Here is a 16,090-nt window from a genome sequence, read left to right on the forward strand (position 1 = left end):
TCTGCCTCCCTGCTGGTTTCCCAGATCCTCCTCTCACTGGCTATTTAAAAGTGGTCTCTCAGTTTATGAAAGCAATGCAGCTATTGAATTTTGTACTACTGAATTTCATTCTATTTCTATACTCTTCAAGGTAATTTTACTTTTCCTGTATAATGACCTAATAATATATTGACAATGCAAGTGGAGAGCACAGAAGGAAAGTCTAGCAAGAGAAGAGGTGTGTGTGTGTGCAGTGACCAGCTTTAGTCTAGCTATAGTATAGCAAAATTAGGATTTCCAGGCTGCCTATGAGCCAAAAGGAAGGAGAACAGCTTATCTAGGAGTCAAGCTGGAGCAAGAGTTTCATCACCTCGTATGAATTGTGCTCAGTGGAGTTAATCTGTCATTTACCATAGGAATATCCCAGAGAAATTATTTCCAATACAGTTAAGTCAGTCTTTGTGAATACCCCAAGTGTATGTCATTTACTTTCTTCACCAGTATGCTCAGGTTTGTCTCTTAGTTTTTCAGGAAATATTAAGCAGAATAAATACACACTTACAATTCAGGTGGTTCTGCAGGAGTTTTTCTCTTGCTCCACACTTTGTCTGCAGCTTGGTGCTGGTAACATTATAGGCAATCCCTTCTGTGCCATACTGCCCTTCTGCCAATCTCAGTTTCTTAAGCACTCTGTTTTTGCAGTGATAGTGTTCACATTACTTGGTAAAAAAGAATACAAAACAGGCATCAGTATGTAGTAGAGCATAATTTATCCATGAAAAAACAATATTACAAGGTCTTTGACAACTCCAGGTCTAATCTCATTGCTGAGATCAGGATACAGGATCCTGTAGGTGCTAGGATGACTAGTCTTAATGCAAAAACTGCATTTGTGTATTCCTGTTATAAGGACTGCCACTTGGTTGATAGGTTTATTCCAGCCTATTGTGGGAATTTGGGTTTCACTCAGCTATTCTTCCAAATTTGTGAGACTGCAGATTATCTGAGAAACCTCAGTTTTAATCAACTCAAGTTTTTAATTAACCTCAAGTTTAATAAACTATTTGAGTATAATAGTCATTTTGCTTGCTTTCCCATTTGCTTCCCAGTGTGTAATTCCACATTCAAACCCATTAATTTTATTGTAAACTGAAATAATATTTAGATTTTTTAGCCAAATATAAACCAACTCAAATCAAATATGGAGCTTTCATGTGTACCTCCTCCTCATTGCAGTCTTTCAGCTTCCTGCCTTTTTCTCCATCTATACGCATACCTAAAGAAAACTTTAACTATTTAGCTTGATTTCCTTTATGAGGTCATACTCAGTTTGAGTCCCACTAGCAAGTCCCACTTTTGCCAAGTCTCACTTTGAACCTGCATTTCTTGACTTCGAAGTCATAGTTTTCTTTGGTGATCAGTCCTTTTTTCCATTCTTTGTAGACTCCCTACTTATGCTTAATGTCATTTTCAAGATGGTTATTCTTCCAGTTAGGTCTGGAAAGTTCTCATACAACAATTTTTTTCTCCCTGCCTGGCATACAAATTCCAGATAGCTTTAGCACGTTTGACATGGAGACATTCCAGGCTGCCTCCAAAATCTAATCCCCAAGTTCCTTAGTTCAGTTGGTCTCCCTAAATAGTTACCTTGGGCTGCATCCAAACTCAGCAGCTTGCGCACCCGGCGCGGTGCCTGCAGTCCCAGTTGCTTGATCCCCAGATAGGGCACAGTGTCAGAGCGAGGTGCCTCTCCCTCCTGACTCATGGGCCCAGATTTCCTTCTCATCAAAATCAAAGTTCAGCAAGGGAAGGGAGCAGTCGTGTGCCAAGGTTTTGCCCTCATTCCCTTGGGAGATGGCCAAGGCCTATTTCCACATTTGGGAGCTCAGAAATACTCCTGGCTGTCGCTACTTTAGATGAAGTGCTGTCTTTTTGAAATGAAGAACTTTAAGTAGTTTTAACTGCATTATTTTCTTCAACTTTTTTTGTTGTTGTTCTTTTTAAAACAAATTAAATGCTGCACACTGAAGGCTTTGGAAATTAACAAGAATTCTTTTTCAGATGGGTGCATCAATGCTATTTGAGCCAGTAGGACTTTTTTCCTCACTACAGGATAACTCTCTGTTATGCATATTGTAAAATGTATCTTTCCAACCAAATGCAATAATATTTTCTCATATCCAGATTAGATTCTGGGATCAATAATAGACTCCTATCAACTTTCCAGAATTCCTACAATATATTTTAGCCTATTAACACAGGTGTTTTTATCCGAGTATTCCAAGTATATCCAGAACCAAGTATTGTTTCAATTCATTTTCTCTTGTTTCTTTACATCTTATAAATATACCTTTCTGGAGAAACACTTTCACTTTGATGATATTTTTGTCAGCATATTATATTTACCACTACAATCATAATTACTGAAATTTCATTGAGTGCTTCAAAAATACACATTCCTGCACGTGGTTCCCCAGGATTCCCCATTAGAGTAAGAGCCTCTTACCAACTGCACCTGATTCTACACCTAAATTGTACTTTGCATGGCATTTCTACCAACCATATCCAGCTGCTCATGTTGATATTAACCTTTCCCATGGCTATAGGTATTAAGACCTACATTGTCCTGTAGGTATCACAAAGAAAATAGTGCTCTTGGACCTCGTGAAGGGGATCTTCAGTCTGAGTTCCTTTACTGTTGTAAAGGTGTTGGCTGTGTGAAGAAATGTCTATATGTCTATTTAAAAACATTTACTCTCCATCTTCTAAGGCCAACCATGCCCCCAATGAAGAATTTAATTTTGCATTAGATTGACATATATATTTCTTATCAAATACACAATTTTCAAATTGCAGTGTGGATCTACCTCCGTCTGTGAAACTGGGTATGAAGTGTGAAATATTAGCTAAGAGGAGTCTGTATGACCTCTTTTTTCAGTGCATACACAAACTGTATGTCACAAAGAGGATACGGGAGGAATGATTGATAAACAACACAAAACACTGCACAAGAAGCCATCCTAGCTCCAAGGCAAGGACATAAAATTCTTTTTTTCTCCACACTCACTAATACTTTATTGTAGGTTTGCACTACCAGACCCAGGCTTTAGGTTCATGACATGAGTTTTACCAGTGAGCTTTAGGCATTTAGTGTTAATATCTGCAGAGAAGTCTGGCTGTTAACTAGAACACAAATCCTGCTAATATGGTGAAAAAATTTATTACTGGAGGCCAGGATGGATGGGGCTTAGAGCTGCTTGGTCTGATGGAAGGTGTCCCTACCCACGGCAGGATGGTTGGAACTTGGTGGTTTTATTTCAGTTAAATTGTAGAAAGGAATTAATTCTGGTGCATCCTTTTAGCTTTAAATACGTATGAATACGTGAGTGAGACAGAGGGAAAGCTGAAAGCACAGTGTGAAAGTGGTCCAGCATTAATGTTCCAGAATAAAACAGCCAAGAACAGTCCTGTGACTGCTAATTAAAATGGATATATAATTTCCCCAAATACTTGACAATAAATTAATTGTTAAAGAAATTTTCTACAGGAGAAAAGTAACAGCATATTAAAATTGTCTTTAGTTTATGATCTCTTCCAAGATAAATTATATCTACAGTTTTAGACATTTTAGGAACATTTCAAGATTTTTTAAAATTTTTTCTCCTGTTCAGCCATATGCATTTGAGTTAGTCGTATTCATAGAAACATAACTTCTATCCATAAAAGATAGGAAAGAATTACATAATAACTCTTAAGCTATGTTGTTACATAGTGACACATTTTGGAAATTTGCAGGCCTATTAATATAGAAGCATATTTTATTAAATGTGTAGTTTATTTGCAAAAAAAAAAAAAAAAAGATATGGTAATACTAAACTTACCCATGAAATCCAGTAATTTGTTTGTCTTAATTATTTTTAACCTTTTATAAATCAATATCTTTTTCACACTGAAATTTATATGATTGAAAAATCCAGTCACAGATTAAAAGCACTAAAATGAATTTAAATAATTTATTTGTTTATCTAACACTATCAAAAAATAGGTTTTTATAAATTTCAATTGATTAAAACTTTATTTGTTTTTCTCTTGCAGTTATAATTTTCTTTGGAGATAATTGTTAGTTGTGTGAAGCTTTTCATACATGTTGACAAATGGGATATTTCTCATTATTTGCAATATTCTATATACAGGTGAATAAAAAATGGCTAAAGAATGTGTAGAAATTTTCTAGAGATTTTGTTTCAGTGCAGAATGTGGATTCTAGTTATTTTACAAGTCTGTGGGAGTCAGAGTGGTCCCACTTCACCAGACCACATTAGAATATGCTTCACTTAAAGAAGTAATATACCACAATGGACCTGTTTAGTTGCCTAAAATTAAGCATATTGTTTTTTCCCCCCAAAGCCAGATTAGCTAGTGCATAATAGTTTCTTCGGTACTTGTATACAATTTTTGAGTCTATAACTGAAAACTTTTAAACTGTATGTGGCTTAAAGTTTCTGTAAGATGAAATAGGCATAAAATATTTACTCTGGACAAATTATATAAACTTAGGAGATGCCAAGTGATTTTTTTTTCTTGCATTGGTGGTATAGGGTGAGGCATACAATATAACACAACATAAAGAGTTTGAGCTAATCACAATTTTTTTTTGTATATGCACTAGCCCTGAGGTTTCTCCTTCAGACTATTTATGTGACTGTCCAGAGGAAGTTTAAATATATGCATTTAGAGGCCAGATTTTCACAGGTAGCATCAACTGAGAGTTATTTACTTTTTGTAGTACTTTACATCTGCTACTAATGCAATAAACAGGGAGGCTGAAAACCAAAAAATATTATTAATAGTGACAGAAACCTTTTAGCCAAGCTCCCTATGTGATGACAGATATTGTTTATCATATTTACTTGTTTCTTTAAGCTCCCCAGACAGAATGAATCACTCATATAGGAGAAGAGGAACGAGATAACAATGTGATTTGTCTCCTAGTAAGTTCTCCAAATAAAAAAATATTGGAAAAAAAAAAAAAGGAACAGATAAGGGCACATCTATTTTCAAAAAAACTGCACTGTTTTATTCAAGTATTCTTAAGAATGTATTGCAGTTTATATAATATACAGTGAGCTGCACAGTAATATCAGGGGTTAAGACAGAAGTGTCCTAAAAATAAAATACAAAAATGATTTTGATTAGCTTTGTTTCTTACTTGGATTCCACCCCCCCTACTTGGATTCCTCCCCCATAGCAAAGCTGTTGCACAAAATCAAAACATGGTTGCAACCAGTGCTCTACCATAACCAAACTGTGTATTTCTTTTTGAGTTCTTTATGTGTTTCCAGCTTCTGGTTTGACCAAGTAGTACGAATTAGCACAATGAAAAATTACAGGAAAAATATCTGACAATTTGTGGTTGGGTTATTTTAGCGGAACCAAAAGGCTGGCATTTGCAGTAAAAAATGCTTAAAAATTCTTAAAGATCTTAGACAGAATTTCTTGTGCTTGACCCAAAACATTTTTAATAGATGCTTAAAAGGTGGTATACATACACTTCAAAACAAAATTTCATTTTTCTAGAATAAATTTTTAACAATGTTGCTATCTACAGTTTTAAAATTAAATGCTAATAAAAGCTAATTTTTTTCAGCCTCCTTTCCTAAAGCATGTTGCAAATTTCACTTGTCCATTTATGAACAGTTTTGGTCATTTTGAGCTGACATACATGAGTGAAGCAAAGATTTTTTTCCTTCAGCTGTTTCTCCTTCAACAACTGACGTATGAGTCTTGATAAAAAAGAATAAATTCCACAATTTCTAAACTTGAGGTTAACTTGAAAAACACATTCATTTTGTGAACACTATTTTTTGATGTCTGAGTGTTCTCTTATTTTTCTCTTTCCATGTGTTCCTTCACTTCCTCATTTTGATTGAGACCAGGAACTTTCACTGATACGTTCTGTTTTGTGTTTTATGGAATCACGGCATGGCTGAGTCTCTCGAGATACCTGAGCCCACCCCCACCACTAAAGCAGGTTCACCTAGAGCAGGTTGCTGTGAAGCAAACACCACAACCTCTCTGGTCAATCTGTTCCAGTGCTTGGTCACCCTCAATGTACAGAAGTTTGCCCCCATGTTCCTATTAAACTTCCTGTGTCTCGGTTCGTGCCTGTTGCTCCTTCACCTCTTGCTGCGCACCACTGAATAAAATCTGGCCTGTCCTCTTGACACCTGCTCTTAGGACACTTGTATGCATCCCCTTTCAGTCTCCTCTTGCTCAGGCTGAGCAGGGCCAGCTCCTTCAGCCTTGCCTCATACGAGAGAAGTTCCAGTCCCTTCATGATTTTCCACATCTCTCTTGTCCTGAGGAGCCCAGAACTGGACACAGCACTCCAGATGTGCCTCTCCAGGGCTGAGCAGAAGGACAGGATCACCTCCTGTGCCCTGCTGGCAGTGCTCTTCCCAATGCACCCCAGGCTACCTTTGGCCTTTTGGCCACAAGGACACACTGCTGGCTCATGAGCAGCTTGCTGTCCACCAGGACCCCCCAGGTCCTTCTCCATGGAGCTGAGTCCCAGCAGATCAGCCCCCAGCCTGGACAGGTCCATGGAGTTATTCCTCCTCAAGTACAAGGACCCTGCACTTGTCTTTTTTCAACTTCATTAGGCTCTTCTCTGCCCAACTCCCCAGCCTGTCCAGGTCTGGCTCGATGGCAGCACAGTCTTCCGGTGTATCTGGTGTATCAGTATTTTAGTTCAGATCAGGAAAATACTTTTGAAATACATCTCCCAGTCCCTGCACTGGCTCATAGTATGCAGATGCTTCTGAGTTCCAAGCTCGATTAATTTTACATGAAATTATACTGTAAAATTTGCTCCAGAGGCACACCCACTGCACTCCAGTCACAAATAGGCATGCAGGCTATGGGATCAGAGTAGAGTTAGTCTAATAGTAGATAAAAAGCTCTCAAAATGTGGATGTTAGGTACAAAAACTCATACTTTTCTGCCTAGAATCTACTCTTCTTGGTCCATTCTGCTTGCTAAGGCAGATGTAGCTTCCATATGATACCAATTGTATCAAACAGATGATAAAATATCATGGAACAAACTTTAGTCATATTGTGATCAACAGCTAAGTACCTATTCATGCCAGTTAATTCGCTATTGAAAAGCTCTTTTCACCACATATACCACAAATTTTGCAGAAAGAGGAGATGTGAATAAGTAACAGTGACCTTTGCAGTCAAATTCGGTAGGAACTTGGGAATTTTTGTGCTGTTCACATTGAATAAACTTTAAATGGATACACGTTGCTATGCTTCTCAGTGCTAGTGTACTGTCCACAAGCCTATTCCAAAGTAGGACACATGATTATGTACAATAATGGCTCAAAAGTGATTTTCTTAATAAAGCCAATGTAGGTCAAGTGATTTTTGATACTGGTTAAATATTTGCCTTAGGGTGATGATGCACTGACGCTTGTTTATGAAGTTCTTGCACACAAGGATTTGGGAGTGCAAGATGGAGATTTTTAAAAATCCACATTTGTTCTGACATATGTAATCCTACATAATTAAACATTGTCCACTTGCTATTTGTCCCACAGAAGATAGTTCAAGGTTTTGCGTTTGATGTTTGTGTGAGCAGAAATAGGCAATGAATAAAATGTATATTCCCTAACTATGGAAAGTGTCTTGACATGGAAGAAAGTAGCTTTCTCAGATTCAGTAAGAAAATTGATCTTGAAATACCTGTTTATAGATTTAATAGATCCCTTAGTTTAAACCACACCTGTAGTATCTGTTCCACTTAAATTTGCCAACTGATTCAGTTCTTAACTAATAGCAGCAATTTTGTATGCGCTTTCTGTTACTCCATGTAACTTCTTCAGTTTTTGAAGAATTCTCCTTCTATTTAAAATTTTTTATTTTTAAGTATAACAAAGTATCTTTCAATTCAGCAGAGATCTTTTCCCTCTTCATATCTAGTCCCATCCCTGTAATTTAGAATCAAAAATGCATTTCACTGCAGGTAATTTTAGCTGTTGTCCATTCTGCTGAGCTAATACACCTCAGACAGAGTGAGTTGAGTCCTACTTGTTCTTATGCAGAAATCACAGAATTAATTCCTGTTAGAGGTCCAACCTGTTATACCTGTGTAAACCTACAAAGGATAATGGGGTTGCACAAGTGTCAGTAAAGGCATAATAGGTTTAATCAAGCATAACAGAAAGTAAATTGCTCTGCAAAATCCTCATTACTACAGACGAAGTGTATTCATCTGTCTCAACTGTTAAGCCATAAGCTGTCCGGGCAAAGGCAGTTCCTCCAACAATGATTCTCATTTCAAGTGAAACCTCTAGGTGACATAGTACAAACAAGTAATGATTATATGATAATAGCCTGAACTGACTACTAGAAAGAGTATTAGTTTGCTCAACACAGCTGTTTAGGTACAAATGCCCTACAGGTATTCTAGAAATTGCACTGAAAGACAATCAGTGAGGACAGCAAATGTATTGCTTTTAGTCATGTTTTCAGCTAATGCTGAATGATGTAGCCAGGTTCTTATTCAAGTATGCAGAGTTAATAGTAAGCACTTTTCCCCCCAACACTTAGAATTACAAAAATAACCTATCAACTCATATTCAAACATCTTTTAAAAGCTATTAAAATATCGTTGTTGGGTCACCAATATATCAGGCTATGTCTAGGAGAGTGTGAATAAAGATTGGCTTAAATAAACTAAATCTCTCTGTTCATCATTTTCCTTGAATAGTATAAATAGAGGATTAACAGTATATTTGGAGAGATGAGCCCATAGTAGAGAGTGATATTGTATTATGACATACTGTGACAATGCAACAGAATCTGAAATATAATCTGAGAGCAGATTCTTGTTTATGGAGAAACCATATGTCACATTTTGTTAAGACTAGCAGCAATTATATGGGAATTTGGCCTCCTGGCATCCATGTTACACTGCAAACTTATTTCTGTACAGATTAGAGGGTTCAAGGTCTGGTGGACCACTGCAGTCATTTCTTCCAATAACCACAATGCAGACAACGAGGACTGCCCTCATTTTGTCTATTTATGCCTTCCAGTTACTGGGTTCCTTGGCCTTTCTTTTCTCAGCATTGTTGAAGTTTCTCTCCTCACAATGATGTTTCTGGATTAAACACTTCACATCTAATGTTTCTTTTATGTTAACTACATTTCTTTGATAAAATTGAGCCTATTGAACTCTTTTTCACTCCAAGTCTTCTCTGCTGTCAGGACTCTCCACCTGGAGTGCTTTATCCAGCTCTGGCATCCCCAAGAGGGAAGGACATGGACCTGTAAGACTGAGTCCAGAGGAGAGCCATGAACATGATCCAATGGCTGGAACACCTCTCTTAAGAAGACAGGGTGAGAGAGCTGAGTCTGCTCAGCTTGCAGAAGAGAAGGTTTCTGAATCATCTAATTGTGGCCTTCCAGTACCTGAAGGGAGCCTGCAAGAAAGATGGAGAGCCTTTTACAAGAGCATGGAGTGACAGGACAAGGCGATTGGCCTCAAATTGACACAGGGCAGGTTTAAATTAGCTATTAGGAAGAAATTCTTAATGGTGAGGCACAGGAACAGATTGCTCAGAGAAGCTGTGAATGCCCCATTTCTTGGAAGTGTTAAAGGTCAGGTTGATGGGACTTTGAGGAATCTGGTCCAGTGAAAATGTGCCCCTACCCATGGTAGAGGAGTAGGAACTAGATGATCTTTAAAACCCCTTCCAGTGAAACCATTCTATTATTCTATGATTGCATTAAGATAGTGCTGACACTATGATGGTCTCACTATAAAACTGAATAAATGTTCATACAAGGAAGCAGTATTCCCTATTGGATCAATTTATATGGTATGAAAAAGCAGGTGAATTTTTCAATCTTTTCTATTATTTTCATGACATTTCCTCATATTTACCCATTTCACAAATTACTGACAGGGTTTTTCCTTTTTCCAGGGTTTCCAGTGCTGAGTAATACTTATGTATACTTCCCAGTTGTACCAAGGGACAGTACTAATATTTTTGGTCAGTGTGTTACTCTCAGACTTTCAGAGCATGTTCAGCAGGTTGTCCTTGGTGATTCCCAAATTCTTTCTGAGTTATTTTTATATAAGTGGGCTTCACCTAACTAGCTAAACAATTACTGGCGTCCGTCCTTTGTTCTTTTTGCACTTCTTAGCTATCCTTATTTTGATGGCATTTGTAAACTTCATTAGTAATGATTTTAAAGTTATTGCACAGACTGTGTTGATAAATTTTTGAAGCAGTGTAAATTTTCCAGAAATAACATAATTGCTTAATGATAATTCTTCATGTAAGATTACAATTTAACACTTATCAATAGCTTGTTTCCAATCTATATGGCATGCCAACTCAGTTTCATATAATCCTGAATTTATTGGCAAATAAAATGCCATGCAGTACCAATCCTGAGCATAAGTCTATTCTATCAGCCTTTTTGCTTCTACAAACCACATTTCCTGTCTAATCTGAAAAAGTAATCAAGTGAGTTTGATCACATCTGCTTCTCATCTTTATTAGAGTTGGTTGCATTTCCTTGCATTAATTCTTTATGAATCAATCCTCATAGCACATTTTCTGTTATTTTGTCGAAGATCAATGCTGGGTTGACAGACCTATAATCACTTGGATCTGCTTATTTCTGCTTTATGAAATATTCACACAGCAGTGGCTTTGTCCAGGCATCCGTTATGGCTATTTCAAATGTTATTTTAAAAGAGTTGTAGTGGTCTAGAGGGGGCTGGATCAACTCTTTCAGAACTCCTGAATGCAAGGTGTGCAGATTTATTGATGCTAAATGCACAGCTTTCATAGCAGGAAACTGTGGTTTTAGGATATGCCATAGAAAACTGTAACTCTTACCAATAAGGCTCTTCTCATTCTCATCTTTCTGGTAAAAAATATTTATTTTTCTTAAGGCCTGAGCTATAATCTGACCCATGCTCAGGCAATATCACAGACATAATTGTGTCTCTTTTCATCCTGCAGCAGACCCTGAGGTCTCCCTCATCATAGGTAGGTTCCTCTACCTGCAGATCCAGTGTATCCTTCACAGGTCTGCTTGGAGAGGAATAATCCTCTCTCAATTTTGTCCAGTATAATATTCATGGATCAAGGTATCATGCAGATAAATTTGCCTTGGGTAAGGGCTGCATAGGCAATGTGTGGTACAGGGTCTCACTGCTCTGGGTACTGCAGCAGCACAGGGATCTCAGAGCAGAAGAGTCTAAGGATTTTTGTTAATATGCAGGTAAAGCCAAGAGCCACTGCAGTGCTGGGTTGGACTGGCATTTGCCTATTATCCACATTATCTGCTCACATTTTTTGAAAAGCCACCAAAGTGTATATTGCTCCCAGCGTGAAGGCTTTCTCAGTCTTCTGTGCCTCTGGCTGCCAGGCCTGTGATGTTTCTGAGAAGTTTTTAAGGTTACCCCTTCCCAGGAAAGTCCTGTCAGTACATATCAGCACAGCAGCTAGATTGTGATAGATATTGAGGTGCTTATGGCAGTCTGTTTACATTTTTAAGCTCAACAATATCATCCCTGGGTTTGGGGGTTTTTGTTTGTCTGTTTGTTCTTGTTTGTTTGTTTGTTTTTACTTTTTTTTTAAAGCAAAACAAAGAAATATGGAAATCACTTTCATAAGCAGACCAAACCAAACTGGAATGAAAGACAGCTTTGCCCTAATCTTGGGGAAAGTCATGCAGCAAAATTTGCCATCACCAAATATATGGCAGTCCAATTGCTCTGGAATGTACAGATGGCTGCTGATCTTACATTGCGTTTTCTCTCTTGAAAAGGTAACAAAAAAAAAAAAAAAAGCAGTATCAAATTAATTCTCCTTTGCTTAGAAACTTAAGATTTTTTATGTAGTGGTTGGTTTTCCTTTAGCATGGGAATTAGCAGTTATTCACTTAGCTGACCATATTGATGAAGAAAAACAAAAATGATACAATTCACCTGAGACCTGGGAAAATTTCTTCAAGAGTGAAAAAATCACTATAATTTAGGAAGTATTACTGATTAAGAGGTTTGAGTAAGAGAATGATGCCTTCATCAGGGCTGACAACTTATACCCTTAGAACACCATGTAGCAGCACAACTTTGGTGCACTATCTTCCTTTTCAGTGGGCAGCATTGTCTTTCTCAGACACTTATGAAAAGGGCTGAGGGCCTGTAGCCCACCGTTAATCCATCCTGTCATCCACAATATGGGGAACATCTTCTGACTTTGCAAATTGGAATAATCCACGTGTTGAGGCTGGCATCCATGATGTGCCCCACTGACAGTCAAATGTTATCTCCCCTTTTCCCCTTCTGCAAATTAATCTCTGGAAAGGGAAATGCATCTGGCATGTCATACCTGAAAGACTGCTGGAAAACTATTGCTTAGATATGGATGCACATTAAATAATTCTGGCTTAAGATACACTACTCATAGCCTTTGCAGTACTGTTTCTACATCATGGTTAAATAACAGGGTTGGAAGAGGAGGCAACTCAGTCAGTTGTGTTACAAATTCTTTGTAAATAGCAGAAAATAATAAAGTAATACAAGTGTCTCAGCTTTTACATCTGAGAACAGCACACATATACAGATATAAAGTCACTATATGATATAGGGTTCTTCTGGAATAGAGTGTATTAATGTCTACAAAGCACAGTGGGATTCTTGGATGAAAAAATGTTCATAATGTTGTCCTGGCAGGTTGCTAAAATTTCCCTTGGGGAAATAGAAGGGTTTTTGTGTGTGTTGGAAAAAGAAAGGATGGGATTATTAGCATACTTTAAACCATGAAATTTTGATGGAAAGCTGCTGTTACCTTTCTCTATGTAAAGAGGTTGTCTGTAAGGCAATATATTTTCTGCAGTATTCTGAATAGCTCTGGAAACAAAAGATGAATTAAACTGCAGGGTCAGTCTCTATTACAAAGATAATTCTGTGTTTGTTAGCTTCTGAATAAGAAGATCTGAAAAATAAATGAAAAATCTAGCAGTATCTCATCTCCTGGTTGTCTTGCTGTTGGAGACACTTTATACCCCTCAGCACAACAGTGTGGGAAATCTTCAGTAAGTTTCTTATGCTTTCTTAAAGCCAAGCAAGTGACAGTCACTGATGCTCAACACTACATTCCATGTAGTGTCCTGTTCTCTTTCATCATGGTCAGTGACAAGTTGAACACGAGCCAGCAGTGCCCTGGCAGCCAGGAGAGCCAACCCTGTCCTGGGGACATCAGGCACAGCATCACCAGCCAGGCAAGGCAGGGATTGTCCTGCTCTGCTCTGCTCTGGGGCAGCCTCACCTCCAGTGCTGGGGCAGTTTTGGGTGCCACAATGTAAGAAAGGCTTTAAACGATTGCAGAGTGTCCAAGGGAGGGCAACAAAGATGGGGAAGGGCCCTGAGGGGAAGCCGTGTGAGGAGTGGCTGAGGACACTTGGTCTGTTCAGCCTGGAGGAGACTGAGGGGAGACCTCACTGCAGGTACAACTTCCTTGGGAGGGGAAGAGAGGGACAGACACTGATCTCTGCTCTGTGGGGACACGGACAGGACCTGAGGGAATGGCCTGAATTGTGTCGGGGAGGTTTAGGTTGGGTATTAGAAAAAGATTCTTCACCCAGAGGGTGTTTGGGCACAGGAGCAGCTCCCCAGGGCAGTGCTCACAGCACCATCCTGAGAGAGCCCAATAAATGTTTGGACAATGCTCTCAGGCACAGGGTGTGACTGTTGGGGATGCTGCTGTGCAGGGCCAGGAGCTGGAGTCTGATGATCCTTGTGGGTCCCTTGCAACTCTAGATGTTCTATAATTCTATCATCCTTATGTGTCCCTTTCAACTCCAGATATTCTAGGATTCTAGGATTTCTTGTGTGGCTCCCATCTGCAGGGCAAGACATTCACAGATCTGTGGAAAGAGTAGACTCTTTATTCAGAGTAGACTCCTCTGCTTGAGCTGCCTCTCTTGCCACAGAGATCCTGCAGGATCACCTATTTATTTTGGCAGAAATTCTACTTTGACACCCAGTTAAATTAATATTTTCCTGAATCACCTTGCAAAATTGCTGGAAGATATACAAAGAGAAGTTGCCTGGAAAATTCACATTTTGTTCCTTCATATAGGCTTTAAAGTTCTGCTGCAAGGTGCAAAAGGAACCATTACTATAAAAATTGCCATCTTTCTCCAGGACTGAGGATCTCATGTGGATCTTGTCTGAGAAAGTGACTCTGGAGGGTGTCAGTCAGAACAACCTTAAAAGGCAAAGAACCTCTCTAGAGAGGAGCCATACATTTGTATATTGGTAAAAATTAAAATTCTGTTCAGATATATTATAAAGCCCTTTAAGCCATGGAGACCTCTGCTGAACATTCATACTTCCCAAAAGAGGCTGCAAAAGTGATAAATATAGTCATTGAGAGACTAATTTCATACAGGTGTTCAGCAACAAGCATTTCTAGTTTCACTGACTTCTAGAGAAAAATCATTGCAAAGAAAATTAGGAGGAAGAAGAAGGACATAGATAAATAGCATTTCTTAGAAGAATAATGTAATGAGTTAAACATTTCCTTCCCAATTAAATAACCCGGAAGACAAATTTCCAAGGAATGCTTGAAAAAGTAATAATCATCCTCAAAACCAGAGGACCTTAACAGCTTTATTTCTTAACAAAGACACTTTAACTTTCAGACCCTGCAAAATTCTCATGTACCCTAAGTGGAAAAGGAACTTGATATTAAAAAAAAATTGAACTCTTTGTGCTTAAGTTCTGCCAAGTACTCTCTTTCTGTGTCTCCAAGAAATAGGATGATTACCTCTCTGTTCAAATCAGATACAGACACTTAAAAATCTTGTAAAGGAATATATCCTTTCTAATTAATGGGTTTGTTGAAAATTAAAAATGGGTTCAGGTCTTCTTGTGCTTCTAGCTATACTCACATTGTAAATTATTCATTGTCTAGGTTTTTGTTTTAACCTCTCAGCTGAAAAAATATATTCTAGATTTAAGCTCAGCCAATTCTAGGTTCCAAATTTTGGGACCTTGATCAAATCTGTTGTTGTAAAATTTCAGAAAACAATGGTTTAGATCCAAAAACAATCTGTGGAGCCAAAATGAGAAAAGACATCAGGATTTTCAGCAAAAACAAAAAGAAAAAATACAGGATTCAGAAAAAAACCAAAATCCCACAGTTTCAAGATCTCAGAATCAAGTTGGAGGTTCTAGAATTGTCAGAGAAAGGAAGATAAACTGTGGAAAAATTCTTACTCATCTTCTCTGGTTTTCTAGCTCTCTCTTTAGGTATTTTTCTTCCCATTATAGTGGTGTCACTGCTGAGGATGATCTGATAATGCTGAGGATGGTGTGATAATGGTCTGATAATCCAATATAAATAGTACCTCATGCTTAGGAAATTTCCCCTGAAGCCAAATTCCACATTAAGGCTGTGAAATGCTCTTGGAACCAGCTGAAAAAGGTAAGAGAATGAGGCCAGGTAGTTTCCACCCAAGAGTGTAATATCCACTGGATGCATATATCTGGAGAGTTCCTCCCACTCTATGATTCCTACTGTGTAATTCCTAGCCTGATGGATTCCTTGGTGTCTGTCAAAAACACAAGGCTTTTTGCTTGATAGGTACAGGACATAGCTCTGAGCTGAGAAGTAAGATTTATTCTATCACTTGAAGCATCTTAAGATGGGAAATCTCCTCAAAGCCCTTTCTGCTGAAGATTATTCCAAAGAATCTTCTACTCTGTACATGGTTTGTAGTTGAAAAAAGCAGTTTATCTTTAGGGAACACATTCTATACAGATCTTCTTCCTATTTGACTTTTATATCTTGCTGTGAGCTGGGCAAGTCCTGTGTCTGCAGGCTTTTACAGCATTCCTCCTGAGATTGTTGGTGTCTGTGGTTCAGTCACCTTCCCTGGAAGTATTTCAAATACAAACACATATGGCACTTGGGGACATAGTTTAGTGGTGGACTTGGCAGTGTTGTGTTAATGGCAGACTTGAATCTATATATCCTTTCCAATCCAAATGATTCTATGGTTCTGGGACAGGG

General features: G+C 38.2%; 2 long non-coding RNA genes across 2 annotated transcripts in view; one reads left to right on the plus strand and one right to left on the minus strand.

Moving 5' to 3' along the window:
* Positions 1-16,090, plus strand: part of LOC148224498 (uncharacterized) — a 119,149-nt gene that overhangs the window by 74,446 nt on the left and 28,613 nt on the right. The window lies entirely within an intron of this gene.
* The window catches only part of LOC148224499 (uncharacterized), a 53,902-nt gene that overhangs the window by 24,006 nt on the left and 13,806 nt on the right, over positions 1-16,090 (minus strand). Inside the window, exon 3 of the long non-coding RNA XR_015802723.1 lies at positions 542-698. This is a non-coding gene — a long non-coding RNA (uncharacterized LOC148224499). The remainder of the gene's footprint in view (positions 1-541; positions 699-16,090) is intronic.

This window comes from Sturnus vulgaris, chromosome 3, assembly GCF_052056855.1.
Source record: "Sturnus vulgaris isolate bStuVul1 chromosome 3, bStuVul1.hap1, whole genome shotgun sequence".
NCBI classification, from domain to species: domain Eukaryota; kingdom Metazoa; phylum Chordata; class Aves; order Passeriformes; family Sturnidae; genus Sturnus; species Sturnus vulgaris.